The sequence below is a fragment of the Pipistrellus kuhlii genome, unplaced genomic scaffold (genome assembly GCF_014108245.1).
Source record: "Pipistrellus kuhlii isolate mPipKuh1 unplaced genomic scaffold, mPipKuh1.p scaffold_m20_p_3, whole genome shotgun sequence".
NCBI classification, from domain to species: Eukaryota; Metazoa; Chordata; class Mammalia; order Chiroptera; family Vespertilionidae; genus Pipistrellus; species Pipistrellus kuhlii.
Genome location: NW_023425529.1, coordinates 19,626,634 through 19,633,439, shown reverse-complemented (window position 1 = coordinate 19,633,439; position 6,806 = coordinate 19,626,634).

Sequence of the window (6,806 nt, the reverse complement as noted above, 5' to 3'; positions counted from 1 at the left end):
GAGGGAAGGAAGAGGGGAGGGAGGGAGGGTGGGAGGAAGGAAGGAAGGAAAGAAAATCCAAAACAGTGGAACATTCTCAAGGTGAAAAAGGAAGTGGTTGTTAGTCCCCTTCCCCACAGTGAGGACATAGGGTTGACTGGATAGTGTAGATATAGTGATTTAAAAAAAAAAAAGAGGGGCCCTAGCCAGTTTGGCTCAATGGATAGAGTGTTGGCCCACAGACAGAAGGGCCCCGGGTTTGATTCTAGTCAAGGACACCTACCTCAGTTGCAGGCTTGAGCATGTGTGAGAGGCAACCAGTTGATGTGTCTCTCTCACATTGATGTTTCTCTCTGTCTCTCCCCCTCCCTTCCACTCTCTAAAAACCAATGGAAAAAATATCCTTGGGTAGGGTTTTTAAAAAAAGAAAGAAAGGAAAAAGAGGGACAAGAGCTAATAAAATAAGTTGTTTATCCCCATTCTGGATTCAATAATTAAAAACAGAACCACAGAGACCCGGTTTGCTAATTGCCAATCGATGGGCCAGTAAAGCAATCTCTCTCCCTTACTCCAACCCATTCTTTTGTCAAAATCTTTCCCAAAATAAATGTTGATGAAAAGACCACCCTGTGGTCCCATCTCACGCCTCCTCTCCCCAGGGTCTGGAGTAGAGCATACGGCCCCGTTTTTTTAGATTGTTGTAAAATTAAGTTGGAAAACAATCAGCAGTAGAGTACAGATATTAACAAATATCCAGACTGCTCTGGGGTTAGTGCTCAGGATGACAGGCTTAAGGCTGCAGCCTCTCTGAAACTGCTTATATAAGCATGCTCCGACTTCTGCCTGAAGCCATCTTCCCGTGACATTAATCGCCTTGTACATTTTGTAAGCAACACCCAGTAGGCATTGTTCTGCATGCAGCACTGCAAAATACCACATTGTCCTGCTCCTGTGAGTGTATAAGGGCCACCAGGTATGTATAAACACTGTGGAACGCTTGGCTGAGCTCAGGGAGTTGGTCACCATTTGTTTAAGAAAGACCTCCCTCATTTACATTTGGCTTCTCCACTCCTGAGTAATGGCACTTTGATCTTTGAGCGCAGTAATTAAAGCTTTACAGCATGCCACATGGATGGGTATTTATTTGGTTGAATGCCATGGATTTCGCCTTAGAATCTATTATTCTTGACTGGTTCTAGTGTGTGTGTGTGTGTGTGTGTGTGTGTGTGTGTGTGTGTATGTTTTCTTTAAAAATATTTTGTTTCTATAGCAACCATCATCCTAGGAATTTGGAGAAACACCCAAGCAATATCCAGAAATGCAGAATCAAGAGTCAATTCATGTCAAGTGGGAATTCTAGGGCATAGTGAAGGTGTGGTAGAAATTGATGTGGGCTGTGTAAACCTACCTCATAATAAAACTTCAAGTAGAACATGAGTTAAGTTTTCCCTGGCAATGAATTAACTAGACTTTTATCAAAAAGTCATTTTATGGCCGAGACCGGTTTGGTTCAGTGGATAGAGCATCGGCCTGCAGACTGGGGAGTCCCAGGCTCAATTCTGACCAAGGGCATGTGCCTTGGTTGTGGGCACATTCCCAGTGGGGGATGTGTGGGAGGCAGCTGATGGATGATTCTCTCTCATCGATGTTTCTGTCTCTCTGTCCCTCTCTCTTCCTCTCTGTAAAAAAAGCAATAAAAAACTCATTTTATGAGCAGGCTCAAATTCCAGCCTCTTCTCTTATCATAGTTCATCCTCCCTCCTGGTTTCCTTTTCCTCTAGCATCACAAGAATAAATGCTTGTTCTCCTAAGGCACTCCTCATCTCCCCACTCCAAGCCTTTGCTCACACTGCTCTCACACCTTGAAACTCCTCATGCCTGCCTGTTCATCCTCTACCCATCCCTTGAGTCCCACCCACAGAGTCTTAGAATTCTTCCCTGATCTCTCCAGTCACACCCCCTTTTCTCTGTGTTTTATGGTCCCACATCTCCCCCAGAGGATAAAGATATGTGCGCAGTAGATGCTCAGTCTTATTAATGTAGATTCGTTTTAAAACTTACTAACTTAAAAAAATAAGAGATCTTGATAGCTCACATTTATTGAGCATTCACCCTGTCCCAGGCACTATGCAAACACATTCCATGAACTGCCTTATTTATTTGACACAATAACCCTAAGAGGTAATCACAGGCACTGTATTCTCTACCCCATTTACAGATTAACTGGGGCAATGTTAATCTGTAAATTATTATAACATGCTCCAGGCTACACAGAACCAAATACTCCAGAACCAAATACTATTAAACACTCAGTTCAGTGTCTGGTTTCCTTGTCTGGCAAGAAAGGAAATGAGGCAGAATGTGACTCTCCAAGTGGGTGGATGCTCCATCCTCTTTATAGAAGTTATTTTGAGGCTAAGCCAAGGTGGCAGTGATATAATCCCATGTCCCTAGGGTGTATGCTACAGAAATAGCACGGGCACCCAAAAGCCACCTACATGCCATCTATTAGATATGCAGCCCTATCTTTTCTCCCTTTCCCTTTCTAGTTTAAAATTCATCTAAAAAAAAAGGTCTTATGCCACCAATAAAAACACAGGATCATTTCCCCTCCTTAAATAAAACAATTTTTATTTTTTAAAAAAAACACACATTTAAATATATAATGTGTGCTACCGTGTTTCCCCGAAAATAAGACATCCTCCAAAAATAAGACCTAGCGCATCTTTGGGAACAAATATTAATATAAGACACTGTCTTATTTTCGGGAAAACAGGGGAGTAATCATGTTGTCTCTGGTCACATTTTAGAGCCTTTTCTTATGAACTAACAGATTGTGGGTGTTCACCTTGTGTTTTATGAGTGAGGGGCCCTAAGCTAGAAGCAGAGCTCACTTGAGGAATCAAGAGGAACTTTCAGCACTTGATGTCTCCTCAAGGGTTTCATGAAGGAAGTGGAACTCAGGGAATTTATTTCACTCCTAGAAGAGGCTCGATGGCCATTAGAGAACTCCATCCTTTCATTCTATTTACTCTATTCATCCACATTTACTTCCTCTGAAATGATCTCCATTCGCAAAATTCAGCAGGTGCATTTTTTTGTCTTTATCCAGTTAGTTGGTTTCTCTGGCTCCTCTGTACCCCTTGACACTAAGATCGCTTCTTCTTTCTCCTTTGTGTTCCTTCTTTGGCACCTGTGACCTGCCATTCTCCTGGTGCACCTACTTCCGACTACTCCCCTACTTCCTTCATAGTCTTCTCTTTCCATGCCCAGCCCTTAAATGTTGGTGTTCTCTGGGGGACATACTCTATCCTCTATCATATCACATCACTCTCCCAAGATGAGCCCATCAAGGACGATGCAGATTATACCCATAGGTTCTGTGACATCCATGTCCTGGTGACTCCCAAAGATTCTTTTCCAACCCACCTCTTTTCCTGACTTTATTTTTCTCTACATACCATCTCCTTTCAAAATGTGACCTTCAGGCATGCAGAATTAAGAAATGGGTCCATTGCTAATTCTTACACTGAATACTCCCTTCCTTAGTGACACAAACAAATAATTAAAGCTTCGAAATTATCACTTGTGATGGGCTCATAAGGAATTGATAAGATTTATTCTCTCTTTTTTTTTTGGGGGGGGGTCTCTTTCCAGTAGAAAAGGAGGTGAAAGTATTAATTTATTCTTCAAATTATACATAATTCGGAATACATAAATTTCGATGACTTGTCAGCATATCTCCCCAATTAAATGTGATTTTCTCAAGTGCTGATATTTAGTATTATGGTTTTTTCCCACTCTCAATTCCCAGCAGAATACTAGTTCTCAACAACAACAACAACAACAACAAACTCAATGTATGATTGTGGGAGGGAATAAATGAATGAATGTGTTTCCCAATTCATGCAACTGCTGAAACATCACTGGGAAGTGAGGATAGAGGGCTAGCCTATCTGCCTGTATGCCACACAGCTTGGCACATGTCTAGGAGGCCAACAGGAACCTGGCACATAAAGAAAAGTAGAAAAAGACAGAAGTAAGTCTGTAAGTCCCAAATGTTATTGCTATAACCAGGTTTTAAGATCCCCAAGGACCACCAGGGAGCCAAGTCCGATACAAAAACAAAAGAGCCTTTATTCAAACTCGAGTCTGGACTCCCTGCCTCTACTGACGCAGCGGCAGAATGCAGAGAGCCTCAAGCTCTGAAAGTGTGGTCTTTTTTATAGAGTTTTAGGGTTGGGTGGTGGGATGATGCTCAGACCACTGAGTTGGCTGGTTCTGATTGGTGGGGAGAGGGCCAGGGTCTGGTTACTTCCCTCTGCATTTCTATTGGCTGAGTTAAGGGTGGGTTGGGTAATTGATACATTTTATACAAGATGGAAGACATAATACAAAACAGAGTCAGTCCTGCTCTGCCCTTGAAAGAAGGCCTATGTGCTGGAAGGGGCCATGAAACCGTATCTCAAGGCCTTGCCCGGTGCCAGCACTGATAACTCCATCTGGGGCACAGTTCACGGCCTCTCGGGAAGTATGCTCCAACATTCTCACTCTCTAACGTTATGACCCACTTGGCATAGTCACACAAGTAATTCACAGGTATCTCAGACTTGACATGTCCAACACTGAACTCTTGCTTCAGACTCTTCTATCCCCTAAAATCTTTTCCTCCCTCAATCTTCCTCACCTCTCTAAATAGCACCACCATTCACCTATTTGCTCAAGGCAAAATACTGGGAATCATCTTAAGGAGAAACAGATTTCCCTGTTTGCTGGACGGTCCTCCCCCTTGCAGCTATCATCTGAGATCAGAATGTTGCTCTTGCCAATGAGGCCACTCCCCTCTCCCCTTGAACAGCCCTCCAGTGAAATTGATCAGTTGGCCAGTTGTTTTCTGTCTCCTCCCAACTTCTCTTACTTAAAATGAAGGGGTGGGTGGGGCAGAGAGGGATCCTCCCAGGGCACAAGCCCACATTGCCTCCAGCCATGCCTGGCCAAGAGTGAGAGTTTAGAAGACCACAGGCATTTTGCTACCCTCTGTGTCTTTCTTCCTGTTAACTCTGGTTTGCCTGTGCTTGGCCCGACTTAACACATTCTTGGATTTTATCTCATCATTCATTCATTTCATAAATATTCATCGAACCCCTATTATATGCCAGGCATTGTTCTGAGGATTAGATTTACCAGTGAACAAAACAAAGACCCATTCCTGCAGAATAGGAGATATAGATAGTACACAATAGGCATAATAAATTGTTTATTATGTTTTAGAAAGTAATAAATGCTATGGTGTAATTAAAAAGCAGAACAGGGTAGGAAAATAGTGTTCTAGAGTATAGGATGGAGATGGTGGTGAGGTCAGGGAAGACCTCATAGAGAACAAAGATTTGAAAGGAGTGAGTGAGTTAGCCATGTGGGTATCTGGAAAGAAAATATTATAGACAGAGAAACAGCCAGTGCAAAGGCCCCAAGACAAGGTGAGCCTGTGTGATTGAGTGACAAGTCAGAGAGGCTGAAGTAGGGTGAGCACAAAAGAAGATCAGAGAGGTAATGGGAAAGGCCAGGTCGTTTAAGTCCTTTGAGGCCACTTTTAAGACTTGGGCTTTTCCTCTATATAAAGTGGAGAAACCCATTACAGGGTTAGAAGCAGAGAAGTGACATAATTAAACTTAGCTTTTCAAAGGATCCCTTCAGCAACTATATTGATTGTACATTGTAAGAGCTTCAGGTTGGGATTGGAGTTGGGGGACAAGAGTGGAAGCAGAAAGCCAGTTCGTAGGAGTCTACTGCAGCAATGCAGTCAAGAGATGACAGTTACTGGACCCAGGTGGTGACATTACAGTAGTGAGAAGTGATCAGAGTCTGTATATAAGTATTTATTTTCAAAGTAGAACCAACAGGATTTCCTATTAGACTGTATTCTAATGAAAAAGTCAAGATGACTCCAGGATCTTTTATTTGAGCAACTGAAGGATGAATTTGCTATAAACTGAGATATGGACATAATAAATTGTTTATTATGTGTGGAGCAGGTTTGGAGGTATCATGAACCTAGCTAGTTTCCTTCATTCTTCTTCTCCCAGCCACCTGCCAGACAGAGATTCCACTCCCAAAGTCTTTTGAATCTTACTGGCTCTGTCCATCACCTTTCGGTGTACCAGATGACATTCCAACCAACTGAGCTACCAGCCTGGGCCATAATATCTTTTAATCATTCTTCAGTATAAGCATTAAATTCATTTATTCTCTTCCTTGTTCACCAAGTTTAAATTCAATTTTTGACTGAGTTTTGAAATATAAATCGATCATTTATTCAAATGTCTTTCTTTACAGTTCCAGCTTTTCCCCTAAAAAGTAATGATTGTGACTGAGAGAAAAGTAAGTTATAATAATATCTCTAATGTTATTTTATTCAAGCTGACTTTATAATGTTCCCTTCTGTGTTATAATAATATTGGAAACATACAGCTGCCAAAATTATTACATTTATTAGAAAAATGTAAAGACTTTGGAATGAACATCCTTTCAACGGAATGCTGGTGCCTCTGAGGTTATCTGATCCTATTGGATGTGTGCTGTTGGCTTTGACTAGACTTTTTAGAACTCCATAGAAATAGATGTTAACTTTGCCCTGGCCGGTTTGGCTCAGTGGATGGAGCGTCACCTGTGGACTCAGGGGTCCCGGGTTCGATTCCGGTGAGGGGCATGTGCCTTGGTTGCAGGCACATCCCCAGTGAGGGGTGTGCATGAGGCGGCTGATCAATGTTTCTCTCTCATTGATGTTTCTAACTCTCTATCCCTCTTCCTTCCTCTCTGTAAAATATCAA